This window comes from Tympanuchus pallidicinctus, unplaced genomic scaffold, assembly GCF_026119805.1.
Source record: "Tympanuchus pallidicinctus isolate F22 unplaced genomic scaffold, pur_lepc_1.0 scaffold2, whole genome shotgun sequence".
In the NCBI taxonomy this organism is placed as follows: domain Eukaryota; kingdom Metazoa; phylum Chordata; class Aves; order Galliformes; family Phasianidae; genus Tympanuchus; species Tympanuchus pallidicinctus.
Genome location: NW_026294721.1, coordinates 31,895,434 through 31,912,051, shown reverse-complemented (window position 1 = coordinate 31,912,051; position 16,618 = coordinate 31,895,434). Strand labels below are relative to the sequence as shown.

General features: G+C 39.8%; 1 protein-coding gene across 2 annotated transcripts in view; it reads left to right on the top strand.

Moving 5' to 3' along the window:
- The first annotated feature begins 1,053 nt into the window (after window positions 1-1,053).
- Window positions 1,054-16,618, top strand: part of BMPR1B (bone morphogenetic protein receptor type 1B) — a 234,603-nt gene continuing 219,038 nt past the window's right edge. For both annotated transcript variants that reach the window (XM_052682136.1, XM_052682133.1), the window contains exon 1: window positions 1,054-1,155. The gene's annotated coding sequence lies outside the window, so the exon portion shown is untranslated. The remainder of the gene's footprint in view (window positions 1,156-16,618) is intronic.

The window sequence follows — 16,618 nt, the reverse complement described above, 5'->3', positions numbered from 1 at the left end:
ATTCTCCCAGAAAGTTAGGCAGACTGCTAACTCTGCCAAGTGTGGGAAATAGAAGCTACCCATGAGGCTGGGGTAATGCGTGCCCGTGTTATCAGAGAGCAGCTCAGGAGGGCTGCTGTCTGAATTGGCTGGTGCTGAGAACTTGGTGCTCAGGCTGCGGTATTTGACCCAGTTGTGGTCTGGCCCTGGCACATAGGGTGCTGGTGGGATGCTTTTTTTTTTTATCTTACTGCTTGCTCTGTGTGCTGAGGCTGCTTCAGAGCTGCTTCAGTGTGTTCCTGGTGCACACTGTAACAGAACTGTAGTCAAGCCTCAGGTATTCCCATTTTGAGCTCACCTTTTTCTCGGAGTTCAAACTTCATCATGTGTTATGACAGACGTAACTGTGGTCTCAAGCTTTTACTAGACCAGAACTGCTGATCACTTATTTTCTCATCAATCCCAGCAAAGCAGCAATAACATGATACTGAGCACCCAAGGCTGAAAGTTCAATTGTGCTTGTGAGTGCTGACTGCTGGTGAGGTGCGGTATGAGCTACAGCAGGAATACCTATAGAGAGGACTCTACCTATAGAGAGTGGTGCAGCATACATTTTGCAGCAGACTGATGCTGTAAATGCTCCACAATGTAGAGAATGGTTTGGGTTGGAAGATGGGTGGGGATAGCTTCCACTAGATCAGGCTGCTCAGGGCCCCTGGCTACAACCTCCAGAGATGGGGTAGCCACTGCTTCTTTGGGCAACCTGTTTCAGTGTCTCACCACCCTCAGAATGGAGTTCCTCCCGTATATGAGGTAAACTTGCCACCTTTAGTTTGAAGCCGTTCCCCCGGTCCTGTCACTACGCTCTCCGATTAGGGGTCTCTCTCCATCTCCCCACAAGTCCCTTTGGGTGCCGGGGCCATCAGCCGGGGCCGCGCGGCCGTCCCTCGGTCCGGGGGTGTAGCCCCCGCGGTGCGGGCCCCAGGGCGGCGGCGGGGCGCAGCGGCGGAGCGCCGGCTGCCCGCGGGGGGGCGGCGGCCGCTTTCAGCGACGGAGCGCGGGGCTGAGCGAGCACTAGTGGGAGCTGGAGAGGGCAAGAGGAGGGGAACAACGAAAAAAATCCCCGACCCAAGTAGAGCGGCCGCGGTGCAGCGGGTGAGGCGGCGCCGACGAGCGGTAAGGACGACGTTAAAGGGACGGCTGCCCTGCAGCCCCGGGGCTGCTCGGTAGCAGGCAGGGACTGCTCGGGCCGCTCCTTGCCACAGGCCGGCGGTGCAGGGAGCCTCCAGCGCTCCCCGAACGCTGATCTGTGTGGTTTTGTAACTTGGGGATGGTGGAGAACGGGGCCAATCGGTGGGAAAGGACGCGACGGTGCGGGCCGGTGGTTCGGGGCAGCTGCGGAGCTCCGTCACGTGCGGTGGAGCGGCGTGAGCGCCGGCGTGCCCTCCGGGTCGGATCACTCGGTAACTTCGGGCTCGCTTTGAGACCGCCCGATGGATGCAGATTAAAGGAAGCCTGGCCGATAAGGAGGCCGTGGGGGGGCACAAACCCCGAGGTGTGTCCCGCGTCGTGACAGCGCGACGCCGGAGTGAGGACAGGGCAGGAATGTAGGGATAACGCCCCGGAACGCGCTCAGCGTGCAGCCGCTCATCTGTAGCGCGGCTCCGTCCGGGAGCGGGTGTCTTTGCAGCCCGTATTGATCTTCGCTTTCCACGGACAGCTTGGATGGCCCCTGACCCTGGGTAAACTTTCTGCATTCACACCGTGGCAAGGATGTCTGTGCTTTAACTCTGCGCTGTGTCAAAACCCACATCTTTGTCTGGTAGCGTTGGTGGTGAAGGATTGGTCCTCTTTCCTTCTTGTGCCACTCACGTTCATATAAACACATCGTTTTTCCTCTCCTCCTTTTCATCCTCTCTCTTGCTTCGTTTAAAGCTGATCTTATGGAAAACTGATTTTGCCACGTGTTTGTTTGGTTTTGAGAGTGGATCGTTTAGAACCCTGATGTTAAGAGTCAGAACACTGAGAGTGGCATTGCCCACAGAGGTGGCTCACCTTGGTCAGAATCTGTGCAGACTCTCACTCCTTCCTCCTGGCATGGGCTGTATATGCAGAGGTGGATGCCTTTCAAAGTTGCTTTAAAAGCAACTGGAAAAATCAAAGCAGCATTTTAACATTAGAGTGACATGATGAATTCATAATAAACTGAAAATCCTCTGGTTAATATGTTGAAACTTTGTTATGAAACAGTTTTGCAGTTGTTTCAAAACAAGGAATCCACCACAATAAATACCATAGAAGGGCCATGAGTGCCTTCCCACAGCCTGCTGCCCAGCCTGGCTTCAGCAAACTACTCTTGATTTACAGTTGTGCAGCTGGGGACTATGGGACAGTTGTGTCTGTATCTCCTATTTTCTGTGTGAATCCCTGAGCTGATACTGTGTGGGTCAGTGTAACAAATGCTGGAGCTTCAAGATAGCACTTCAGTACACAATTTTAAGGACTAGAGCAAGTTCATTTGAATTGTTGTGCTTGTGCTATTGAAATGATGCATGTGCAGGATGCTTTGCTTTATGGAGCTCTTGCAACATCAAGCCCTCAGGTCTTAAAAATTCTTTTAAAGGGATTTGGTTGGTAATAATGTAAACTGACAGATATGCAAAGGCTGTTCCCAGAGTCTCATCTTTCCTGCCTGTTTCTGTCATTCTTCCCTGCATATTGTTTTTTAGAAAACAAGAGTTTCGATATGTAAGACATAATATCTGTTGCCAGGTGCAAGGAAACAATGGGACAGAGCCTGATGTTCAGGTGGGAAATGATGTTACTACTCCCAAGAAATGATAGTAATTTTTTTTTTTTTTTTTTTTTTTGGATGAATGCTTATGAGCTGTTCTGTTTCTTAACTACTGACTAAAAAATATTTACCTAGAGAGTAAATCCTGTGGGGAAGGAACTGCTTTGTAATGCCTTACCTACACAGTATCTGAGGCAGTGAGCTGTGAGTGAGGGCTGTCTGTGTCTCACGGACACCATGTAGGTCATAACATTTGGATAAAATATGGAATAAACTAGAAAGTCACCCTAAAACTTGTGACAGGTATTTTCTCCTGCCTATAGGGTAGTTGCAAGGGTAGAATAATGCATAGGTAGATACATGTTGTCATTATTCTACTGAAGAAATTGGTTAGATTTTATGGGGACATCAGTATTCAAATCATTCATGCCAAAGTGAAATAGATCACCATATTGTAAATAATGTAAATATTTAGCAGAATTAAATAAATTAGTTGTACTTAGTACAGCAGATTATAAAATATATTTTACAGACTCATTTGGATTTTGTTTTTGTTTTATTTTTAATATATGAACTACTATTTTATACTCCCTTGAAAAAACTGGAGGTGTTGCTGCTGATAGGCCCAAGTAGGAGAAAAGTGATTAGAAAACATTCTTGAACTGAGGTTGCACATGCCAAATGGGTCACTTCATTAATTCCTGCAGCAGCGTGTGTTTCAGACTGAGCTTGCTTTTGATAAGTACTTCACTCTTTCTACTCTGTGTCTGGTGGAGGTAGCAAAAATGTAACAAGGACTATGTGATAAGGTTTCCAAAAAGTCAACAAATTGTGACATTCTCATGATATCTGAAAATTGGACTGTGCTTTTTATCAGCGATCTTGTTCTTTTGAGTGTGTGAAAGGAGAAAGATTTCTCTATTACAGCTTCTGTAAGGGTTGACTTTTTGTAATAAGGAAGTGATTTTTAGGTAACTATAATACTCTATAATGTTTGATTGCATTAAACTGTATTTGTCATGCGTTACATCTACATTACTGAGTTTACTTTTCTCTGCTCACAATGTCAGCATCTCATCAAGCTGTAAAGAAATTCCTGTGTGATCAGTTATTCTTTATGATCAGTTCAAGCCATGCTGTGTGTGCACAAGCAGCTGTGCGTGCTCACACCAGCAGCATACACACAGAGGTGCGTAGCTGTGTCTCTGCTGTTCAGGCAATATGTTTTAATTCCTCCCACCCACAGAATGCATTGTAGGGTTTTGATAGAAAGTAAGACCAAAGAAGTCTATGTTCTTATGCATTGCATCTCCAGACTGATTCCGTGATAGGAGAGCAGTAAGTTCCTGCTCCAGCTTCTCTCCTCATGGTGCTGTGCTTTCAGTCCAGCTGCCTGCTTTTCTGCCTCTTGTCAGAGTGAATATCTCTGAAAGCTCTAAACCTTTGTCAGATTTGGTTATAATTGGCCAATAGCCTCAAAACTTGTAAGAGTGGGTCTGGCAGGCATGTTTATCCACAGATAAGCAAGTCTAAACATTTCCTTGGGAAAGCAGGCAGAAAGTTATTTTCTATCTGAGCCATGTGTAGAGCAAGCCCTCATCTAGAGGGGAAATGGCCAGCAGGATGGGTGTGTTCATAAGAGCCTAAATGACCATTTCGCTCCCTATATTCATAATCATCTGTTGTGGCTTATAGAACTACAGATATGAGTCAACAGATTTTGAGGAGATGTGTGCAAATCACTGAATGCAATAAGGGGAAAAGCCTGGAGTTGTGGTTTGGGTGCAGGGAAGAACATCCCTGAAGATAAGTTCTCTATTTAAAGCTTCCATAAAGTTGTATTTCAAGTAGCATATGAACTGCAGTATGCGACGACTTGAATGTACACTGATGTTTAGAAGTTTTTTTTCCACAGAAATTGATTTTATTACATGTTGAAAATTAATCCAGTATTAGTGTCAAAATATATTGCTAAGAATCTCTACATTTTAAATTACTAAGCCAAAGACTGTAGTTTCTCATACAAGCACGAATAAAGGCACATACTTAAAATGCACATTCTTTAAAATTACCTCATTTTGTAACACAGATGTAACTGCTCCCACCTGAAAGAAAAGCAAAATTTGGTTAGAATTCAGAAAGATTTCACATGTAAAGCCTAAAATCCAGAATGACTTGTGTATATGATTAGCCACTTAAAAGGAAAGTATTTAAAAGGTTAAGTTATCCAAGACTTATTCCCTGAAGCTACAAACATATTTGCTCATGCAGAACTTCACTGAGGAATCCTTAAGTGAACAAAATTATGTACTTGCATGTTTGTAGAATTGAGACCTTAATTAGCTCTAGGTTAATTTCCCTTTTTCCTAATTAAAAACACAGAGGTCAATTAAGGATCAGGTAAGACTTTAATTCCTTCATGACTATCTTCCTTATCAGAAATAGGTGTTCTGATATATATTTCATTATAATCTCTGACCTTTTCTCCATCTTACTTTCTTTTATTCTTACTAGTTTGGTACAAGGAAGTACTTGCATTTAAAATAGACTCTGTAAAGGTGAACTGTTGAAATACACATTGTTTTTTGGGGGAGAAATACCACGGGCAAAATAACAGATTTATTCATACTGGACTGGTAATATGTATTTGAGCAGGGATTTGCTAGGTTTCTTTTCTGTCTTAAATATGTGAATACAGCTTGATTTGTAAACTGAGTCAAATATAATTTAAATTGTCATGTGTGTGTGCAGTTTCCTCTTTTCTTCATCAGAAGTGATGACGAACACAAATATGCATGTAAAGTATAGTACAGAGGGTACAGTAATACGGTCTGAATCTTCGCTAATCAGATTTGATTCTACTCCTGATGACTGTAGGCTCTGTACGTACGTAAGAAGATTTGGACAGGGCAAACAAATTCTTGCTTCTGTGCCAGCTGTATTGCAAAATCAGGACAGCAAAATGGAGATAAAGCTAATTAGCTATTTGCATTTGCTACTGAAGTTGGAGAAACAGTTTTTTTCCTATCAGGGAATTTTTCTCCAGGCATAACTATCCGGTAGAGTTTGTTAAAATGAATGTAGTAAGACTTTTGTAGCCTGCAGAAATACAATTAATTTCATACAGGCATCATAGACTTGCTTTATTAATAGGCAGGTCTTGTAGGGTCTTGTCCTGGAGAATCAAGTGAAGAAACCTTTCAAACTGAGCTGGGTCTTGGTGCTTCAAGGAGATGGCACTTCCATATGGCTCTGCATCTCAGTTTGTCAGCTGGGATGCAGGCACAAATACCCCTGAAGATGTTCAGAGACCCTGAATCAAGACAGAGATCAACTCCAAGCTACTACTTTAATGAACAGAGTGAAACTTCTGTTGCTCAGCGGATTGCATCAGTACAGGTTAGCAGATAACCTGCTGGAGATGAACTCTGCAGGGAAGGATCTGGGGGTCCTGGTGGATAACAGGTTGGCCATGAGCCAGCAGTGTGCCGTGGTGGCCAAGAAGGCCAGTGCTATCCTGGGGTGCATTAACAAGAGTGTGGCCCGCAGGTAGAGAGCTGTGATCTTCCCCTTTACTCTGCCCCGATTAGACAACATCTGGAGTACTGTGTCCAGTTCTGGGCTCCCCAGTTTGCTAGAAGGAGACTAGCGAAGGGCCACAAAGATGATTAAGGACCTGGAACATCTCTCCTATGAGGAAAGGCCAAGTAACCGGGGTCTGTTCAGCATGGAGGAAAGAAGTTGAGAGGGGATCTGATTAATGTTTATAAACATCTAAAGGGAACTGGGAGGCAAATGGATGAGACCAGGCTCTTCTTGCTGATGCGTAGTGATAGGACAGGGAATAATGGCCTAAAACTTGAACATAGGAAGTTCTGTACTAACATGTGGAAGAACTTCTTTACAGAAAGGATAATAGAGTGCTGGAAGATGTTGCCGAGAGAAGATGTGGAGTCTCTTTCTATGGAGATATTCAAGACTCGTCTGGATGCCTATCTGTTTGATCTATTTAAGGGTGTCTGCTTTGGCAGGGGGGTTGGGCCTCTTCAGGTCACTTCCAACCCCTGTAGTTCTGTGATTCTGTGACTGCCTTATGCTTTCATATTTAGAAATACTGATAATTTATTCTTCCTTTTTTTCACAAGCATTCCTAAGCAGCTGTTCAGGACCGCTACATCCAACACCTTGCAAATATTATGAATGTAAAATCTTGAATCTGCATTGTATTTAGGATTTCAAATATAAATATCATTTCTGTCTGGGAGATGATAAGAAATGCATTGACGTAGGATTGCCAGTATGTTTTTTGTGCTCAAACTTCTGACTGCCTCAATCTGTGGTTTTCACAGGACACCCATTACTGTCACATGAAGTGAGCTTCTTATGCTGGGAAACATTTCTCCCACAGTATTAAACTCCTTTTCCAAGTTTACTTTGGCACCTATGTAACATTACTTTAGATAAAAGGAAAAACATTTTCCTCTAGAAATTTTGAATTAATTGGAATTGGATGGTAAATCCTGTGGATGTATTAAGGGTTAAATCTTTTTAAATAGGACATGTAATCTATGCTTACCAGCAGTACATGAGAAGCAGTGACATTGCATAGATGCATGCTTGTATTTTATGGAACAGGATATTTTTTTCCTGACAGCTGCAGCAGCAGCAGGCAGATCCATATTTCTGCATTTAGAGAGAAGAGTATACTTCTAACTTGAAGCTAAATAATTTTTCTCTGATATTTTTCTATTGCAACAGGTTAGGCTTCTCTATCTCTCTCTATGAATAAGTCAGGGGGTTACAGTGTTGTTTGTCTGTTCAGTGCAATAGGGATGTTACTGAGTGAGGACCTGTAGAAATCACTCATTACTTCAATTAAAATTAAAGAACATAAAAATAAGCTTTTACTTTTTTACTCTGAAATCTATTGATAAGGAGACATCAAGCTTTTCTGTAACTGTATAATAGAATTTTTCAGGACTATTTCATTTTGAGTGAAGTTTGCTTTCTTGACAAAAACTGGTGTGTGATCTGTATTACATGCGAGCTGTGATTTGAACTAGTAGTTTTCTTATTACTTGCATTTTTTTTAAGGTTTAGTGGAAGTCTTTGGTTATTTAAGAATCATGGCTTTCTTTTGAGAAACAGAAGCAAATTGACAAAAAGAAGAGATTCTAGTCCTCATGGTTGTAAACTGCATTCTTATTTTTGAGGCTTGGATCTTTGATCATTTAACTCGTATGTGTAATGCCATTAGATACACTTAATTTGTGCATAAATGTTTTATTAGCTTTCTGCAAAAGTGTAGATTTTATATTTCATGCAGAACTGAATTTTTCTTATTCACCTTGCCAGTGTAGGCAGTGTGACTTGGAATGGTGTGAAGAAATGAGAGCTAGTCCAAAGGGTTTGATCTATTTTTATACTGACCTTCTGCTCTCAAATGTTACACATATATTTGAAATTATTAATTTCAATGACATTTCTTTCCTTAGTAGCATTTCAGCTATTTCTACAAACCACTGTTGGCATTTCTTTTATCTTGCTGTAAATTTAATAAAAATTCGAACTGCCTGGCTGACTTTTGTAAATGGATATATTCTTATGGGTGTAGTGATTGATACTAAATCTTTTCAGAAGTTTGTGGACCCTTTGTATGCAAGTAGGAGTTGTCTTACCTGTATTGAAAAATCTTTTAAAATGTGTTTTTAAGTGCAAGTCATACTGAAATACTGACCTTGGCTTAAAGTAAGAAGTGAACTGCAAATAGTCCAGTTGACTAAATGCTGTGCTCTGATGGTAGTTTATGATTTGAGGGCCGAGTTAAACTTTTAGAAGTGGTTTCCCATAAAACTAAGGACCTAAGTGAGCAATCATTTTGGGAACTGTTGGAGTATTTGAGGAGCTGCTATGACTGGCTCAGTTTTTTTTTTTTGTTTTGTTTTTTGTTTTTTTTTTTCCCCTTAATCTTTTTTTTTTCTTGCTGAGTTTCTACCATTCCTAGTCATGTTCTGACATAATTTTATATGCTGTCTTCAAGCTATCCTCAAGCAGAGTGATGCAACTGGGTGAAGATTGAGTTGGCCTAATTGGTTAATGAACAAATAAACTGTTGAAAATGGTAAGTTTTCTCAAACTCCACTCTCCTCTGTGGAGAATAAGCAACACTCTCAAACAATACTTCATATGTGTTCAAGAGTAGGGAAGGAAAGTGCTTGAATATTTTGTGTGCAACTAATTTCCTACACTCTGTGTGTGTGTGTGCGTATATACATATACTATAAATTGAAAATAATGGAAGAAAGGAGGGAGAGTTTTGCAGGAGGAGTCCTGCAAAATTATTGCATTTGGTTTTGGTCTTATGAATAGACTAACTGATAGTGGTGGTGTAACAGAGCTTAACGTGTGATGAGTAGATAGTGCTGGTGGTAGGTGCTCAGATCCTGCTGGACTGAAGTGTTGCATTGCTGTTTCAGTAGAATGAAACAAATCTTGCACATTGTGTGAAAGCTCAGTCATGATTCTGTGAGGCATTGGCAAAGGAAAGTGCTTCCATCCCAAGTTGGAAGAGAAAAAGCAAATGGAAGAGTTTGCTGAGGGAAGTCAGGACTGCTACTACTTAATTTTTTCCAGGCTGACTAAGGGCAGGAAGGACGGATTACTGGAAGCAGCAGCTGTATGTATGTGGTAGTAATGGTTATAGATTTGTAACAAAGTGTTCCTCTTTTCATCCAGACTTCCTTGTTGACCCTTTCTTGCAGTCTGAACTTTGTGTAGATGCGACAGCAATAATGAAGACATCTTGTAATGAACAGCATGATTTTTTTTTCTTATTTAGGTTGTTTCTCTTAAACCAGCATAGACTGAAATAGTAAAATCATACTTCAGTCTAGAGGAAAAGTCTTCCCTTTCAATGGAGTTGTGAACTGGACTGTCTTTTAAGTCATTTTGAGTTTGGCTGACTTATTTCCAAGCATACACATGCATAATTTATACTTGTTACCTTTGAGAACTATGAGTATTCAGCACCTATACAGATGAAATGTACCACCTTTCTTATTTCACTTGTGTACTGCAAGTTAATATACAGATTTGTCAGCTCTTTGAACTACCCCAGGTGATGATTTGGGTTTTTTTTTCAGAGAAAACATGCTAACTTACAGGTGATTTTCTCGCTGTAATAGGTGTTGGTCCAGTTGCATCTACTCTCTAGATACAGAAAATGCAAGCAAGTTAAACAGTGTAATTAATTAGTATCTTTCCTTTTTGTTTTGATGGAAATCATTGCTAGACAGTTGCTAGCAGCTTGAAATTACATCTTAAAGTCCTTGAACTCTTTAAGCCATATCTTCAAATAAGGGAGATGCGGGGGTGGAAGGAATGATACATGAATTTCAAAAGCTGTGGGAAACTTTCAGCACAGAACAACCTTTTCTAAATCATGTCTTTCTCTGAAGTGTATGAGATGAGGGGTAGGACCACAGGCTGCAATCTTGCAAATGACTGTATGTGAAAGAGGGCAACTAGGGTGACTTTCATCCGACTGTGAGGCATTGCCAAGCACATCACATAGATCTATGTGATAATCTTTGCTGAATGAGGAAGGAAGCCTTATGATTGTGATGGTGATACCACGTATTCTGGGGTGGCATTGGGAAATGCAATCGTAGGCTGTGGCACAAGGGGTATGTGAAGTCATTAATTTTAGGGATTTGTTACATTTTTTTTTTCCTACTGTCTTTTGGCCCACACACGACTTTTGGCCACGGATGCTGCCTTTTCCAGCAGATGGCCTATTGCAAGAATATAATGTAGGAGGCTTTCTGAGCCTGCTAGTGTAGTAAACCATTCTGCACATATTCCTAAATTCCCTTAGCATGTTTCAAAGAAACTGGGTATGTGTCTGTAAACCTAGGATGTCATTGCCCTTCTTTGTCCTCTGGTACAGCAGAATTGTAGCTCTGGAAGAAGCTATGGCTGAACAAAGAGGGCAATTAATGCAGATTTTGCCTCCTCTCTTTCTAAAACAGGAAAACAGGTTAGCTATAGAAACAGAAGAGCTGCTAAATGTTTTTTTTTAACTGCAAAACAGGATCAGTATCTGCTCTAGAGAGGCCTTGACATTTTGTTAATCCATACTGCCCAAGATTTAGTTTGAAATGAGATAAATAACTGGTTTTGCAATTAAAAACTGGCACTAATGACTTTTAAAGACAGTTCCTCCTCCAATTATCTGACTTCTGTAATGTCATTAACCTGTCAGCTGTGGTGCATTTCAAGTCAAAGGTTTCCATTACTGTAAGTATGTATAATTTAGGAGGTACAAGGATATTTTTTGTATTTTGTTAAGAGCAATATAAGTACAAAGTGATCTGGGCTGTTGCGTATACTTTTAAGTTAGCTGTCCACATTTAAATCCATTCATTTATTTATATGATATTTCTTCCATAGGACTCAGAGAGAGAATGTGTTGAAAGGAAATGTTTTTTGAGACACTTATATATCTGGGTTAAATATTTCACTGTGACATTTGTTATGTTAATGCTCCCAGAATGCAATTGCATTAGCTGTTGAAAGAAACAAATAAAGTAACCAAACAAACCAACCAGACCAAAATAAATACAAGTATTGAAAAGGACCTTTTGAAAGTGTAATTAAAATATCTTTTAAAATGTGTTGCAAATGACAACTCCTTAATTCATTACTGAGAATAAAATAAACTCTGTATCATTAATGGAATAAAGAATTGATGGAGGTGGTTCTGTTAATTTGGTGCAATATTTGAGCAAAGCTTCCATTTAAGCCTTCCTTTCTTCCTGCATTCTTTCATTTCTATTCCAGGGACTAGCCTCTTCTGTCCACTGGAATCTATTTTTTTCTATTGGCACAGAGGAACCAAGTGACATTTTCTTGAGCTCATTATTTAAAGGAGGGGGGGGGTGGGGGGGGGGGGGAAGCGGAAGTGTGTGCAAAACAATGTGTTCATTTTCTTCATGAGAGGTAGAGAGAAGCCCTGTTTATCCTCTGTGGCATAGAGAACCATCGTGTGTGCTTTATTTCTATAGTTTTCTTTTTCTGATCTAGATTTTGAGGTATTCCCTGTTTGGAAAATAATGCTTGGGCTGAATCCTCAATTGCAACTTTGAGTTTTTTTAGTGCAGTTTCCAGAAAACATGGATTCTATGACTTGCTATATTTTGCAATGCTACTACAGTGAAGTGGGCCCATATAAACCTTCATTCTTCAAGCAGCACCATTCCATGTGTCCATTTAATAGATATCCTGAAGATAATTTTCTTGGGTCCTATGCCCTGCTTTAACTTTAAAGCTGCAGTGTTTGTTTTCTGTAGGAATCCATATGATACTGTAATTGTCCTGGAAGTAGGGCCTCATTCTAGTGAAAATGCAAACAACATTGGGAACTGTTTTGAGAGCATCTCAATAAGTTTCTGTCTACTTTGAGTACTGAAGTACTGATTTTTTTTTTATATTTTTTTTTTTAACGTTCCTTTTCCTTCATGTTTGAGATTTACATTTACATTACATTTATTTGAGAGAGAACTTTTCTTGAAATAGTTCCTCTTAAAATTACTTTCAATAGATGGTCACCAAGATCTGCAAGGCCCAGCTGATGGGACAGTGAGGTCTGGCTTTCAAGGCAGAAGGAATTTATTTTTCTCTCCTCTACACTGAATTTTATGGTATTTAGGTCTTTGGAGTATTCATCCCTGTCTTTTAAGTTTATTTCATGTGGGCTATATGGTTTGGCATTCAACGGAGGGGAATCCCAGAAGACATAGTAAATGACAAAGATGGGGATTATTGTAAGCCTCATCCTAGGAAAGTAGGCTATGAAATGAAGTGTGTGCACGTAGTTTGCTTGAAAAATATCTCAAGTTTTTTCCCCAAAAAACTTACCTTACCCTTCTGATGCGTCTTTGTAAACGTGGAAAAGTCTTTTTGCCCTGTCAGAATTTGGAGTCTGTACAGGTAAGCTTGTGAGGTGTGATTATGAATCAACATGGACTTGAAGGTGAGGGGCATGGTGTGAGACGGAACAGTTGAGTCTGTGTTCACACTGAAAATATGCAGAATAAGCATTTGGCTCTGTTTATTCAGATTTAAGGTCTAGTCTTAAAAACTGACCCTGCAGAGATCAGTGTCAAGGTTGCGCTTGTAATTTCAGCCAGATAAATAGATGCTTGATGCAGTGGAATTGTAGACGCTACACACATGATTTACAAGGAAAAAATGACAACTGATTATATGAAAGGTCTGAAACTGAAGCAGCAGCTGATTTTGTTCAGTTCGAAATGACCCTGCCAAAATAGGCAAATGATATCACAGGCTGGAAGGTCATTCCTTCTTAGCCAACTTTTAAAATATGTTAATATCTAGAAAATATGCTTTGAAACTCAATTGATGATGAATAAATCACTTGCGAGAAATGAGCATCCTTAGCTGATCAGAAATATTCGAAACTTCTGAATAACTTTATGTTAAGCGATACAGTCATGTCCTGCACTGCTATTGGCAGGTACCATACCCATAGTGTATTTTCTAGTGTCCTATTCCACTTGACTGAAAAATCTGAAATTACAGAAATTATACAACTTCACTTAATTATTTTTATAGACCTTGAGAGAAAGCTGTGTCATTTGTCTTATTTATTTTTCCTTAATGAGACTTTTCTGGTTTTAATTCTTTTGCCATCAGCCTTGAAAATAAATCTCAATAAAAAGAAGCAGCAATATAGGAAGTCAATTTTCTTTTTTATGATGTGCAAATAACTTGTAGCTTTGGATAGGTTACTCTGTGTATTCTCCCATTTCAATAGACAAACCGTGAGTCTGACCAAATCTAGAGGCACTTCCTATTTATGGCCAAGAAATTTTTAGGGTGGATTCTCTTTCCTTCTGTTACTTTCCCAGGGTAAAAAGAAACTTTTGTTTAATCACATGGAGGCCCACTTTTACAAACTTCGGTCCATTTTTTCATGTTGTGTCCTAAATCCACTTCTGAGATAGAGGTGGAGATACCACAAGAACCCAACTCGGAAGAGGCATCACTTAGTACTGGGAGGATGCTTTCCCTTTTCTATTTTTCTATGCTTTGACTGAGAATCTGATGACCAGCTGTGGGATAACAAGACTATGCTTTAAAAAACCCTCTTTTATCCATTTCCTATAGCATTTACTGTTGTTGCACGCTCTTAATCAATTGACGTATGGTGTCACAGTAATATCTTCATCTTTTGTTCAGTATGGTATGTAGTCAACTATTAATCTCCCCACAAAAATCTTCCTTCACCACTTGAGCGGGTTTTATTGTTGTTCTTACGCTATGAATTCTCCAAATTTTCTGTATATCTTTGGTATCAGAAGCCATGCTGGTGCTTCTCAGTGTTTGTCCGTCCTGGACTGTGTTGCGGAATTTAACAATGTAGGCCATGTGCAAGTGAAGATCACCTAGGAGACGTTTTCCTCCTCACCACAAAACACAGTTTGGTTGTACTGAAGTCTACTGACCTTTATGTCCCTAGCTGCAAAGCTCTAGAAGTTTGTGCATTACAGTTTGTAAAAGCACAATTTTCACTCATCAGCTATAAAATAATTTTAATATTCACTGGTTGTACTGCAGTTCTGAGTTTGTTAGCTGTGAAAATAACATGCACTTTGGACGTAATCCATTTTTCATTTCATAATTTTCCATGCTTTTTGTTAAGTACAATATTGACTAAATTTCTCTCATCCCTTAGGATAAGTTCAGGATTCATAAGCTGCTTAGAATAAAGAAATAAAGTGCATATTTAAAATAGAGTAATTCCTTTAGCATTGTTTTTTCATTTTGATGTATTGCTTTTCTACTGTATTCATTAAAAAAAAAAAAAAAAAGTTACTTTGAGTGCAGTAATCTATTAAAACTCTTTTTTACTGTGGTGTGTTTATACACACAGCCCTTTTGTGTTTCCACTTTGCAGCTGTGAATGGCCACTTAAGTGAGTTCCCTGCACATGTGCAGGAGCTCACTGGCTGCCTCATGCCCCTCTGCAGGTCTTCCATAGGCAAGGTGCCTTTGTGGGGAGCAAATTCTGATGGTCCTTTCTTGCATGTGTAGATTTTAACTCCTATTAAATAAACAACTTTGAGTTCTACACAGGTTGTAAGGTCTACTCTGTTTTGGAATAGAAGTTGTGTTTATTTTTGTTTCCCATGCTGGAAAATGAGCAGTGTTTTTTAAAGGAATCTTTTGTGGCTCACGAGATTCATGTGGATGGGGATGCTAGTTAGGTATGTGTGTGTAGACTTCCTGTAGGTAGTGGCACTTTTTGAGGTTATGAATTCTCTTAGGAGAGCTGTAGCCATACATACAACCTTTAGTTACAGCTGTATGCCAAGTGCATCCAATGTATGCAAAGCACAGTTTTGTTGTATAGTTTTAGATGTGTCTGCAGATTTGCCTTTTTCTTGATAATATCCTTTTTATCCAGCTGTCTTGCCTCTGACTTTCTAAAGGTTCAAAAAAATGATGGATCATCAACTGGGCTAGCTGTTACAAGAAGTTTATTGTGGCTGTGAAAGTGTCTTGCATAACTTAAGCTTATCCAGATCAAATTGTATTTCAAACATTGCCTTTGCTCTGGACTCCAGTGGACTCCAACTGTTCTGCTGAACTTTTTCTTTTTTAATCATTTTCCTGGAAGGCAGGGTAGAAGTGTTGAGACTACAGATTCTTTTATCTAGGATAAATTTTCAAAGAGCTTCATTGTTGGTGGTTTTGTTTTTTTTTTTTTAACGTTACTCAACTTATTCTCTTTTATGCTTGCTATGTAATGTACATGGAAATCACTTACTGCAGGATCATACTTAGCAGCTGGTTAAACTCTATGTTTCTTTCAAGGTCTTCTGCAAAACTTCAAAGTTTCAATAGTCTTAAAGCAAAAATAATGCTCAAGTATCAAAGGGAGAAATGGTTGGTGTGCTTGATAAATGTTGGTGCTGTTTTGAGTGCTTCCATGTTGACCCAAACACAGCTCACTTCTTTAGAATGTGTGCTCATATTTATGTTACCTTTCTCTATGATTCTTTATAAAGGATTTTTGTCTGTTTAAGAAAAAAAATTATCTGTGGATAAGTTTAAAGTTAGGTTTCAAATGTGCTTGACAGGCAAATGTATCTTGATTTTGCTATTTTTAAAAGTTCATTTATGAACTGCCTTTAATCTACTGAAGGAAATGAAGATGTTTATATTATGTCATTGGGTTCTCATTAGCTGCTTGCTTGTTTCTTAATAGGACCATAATTTCGTTTGGCAAGTGAAAGCCTTGTCTTACCACCCTGTTACCTCTGTCTCTGTTAGCAAAGCCGAAGGGGTCTTTGTTCCCAAAATGTTATATTTAAAAGCAAAACAAGAAACCCCTAGACAAAATAATTTGAGCAGTGCCTCTTCACTAGGTTGGCAGGAAGGGCTCAGTACTGTGAGAATAATGTTCCTAAGCCCCAGGGAGTCCTTGGCTTGCTTAGTGTTGCCCTCAGCACTGCCAGAGCAGCCAGTTTAAAACCAGCTCTGGCCTAAGGGTAGGGGTATGGCTGGGTCACAGCTCTACCAAGGTGGCTTCAGAATGTAGTGCAAGAATATTTGGGTGAAAATAAGGTAAAATCCCTTGGTTTAATGGTTACAAAAGACTTATTATTACTATAATTATTAATACTATCATTATTTGTTTGTAAGTGGAAAATTAATGTGGACCTCTCTTGAATTTAAGAGTTATTCCTCCTCTGACAGTTATAGATATACTTTTAATTTACTTTGAGAGAGCTTACGAAATGTAATAGTTGAACTAGG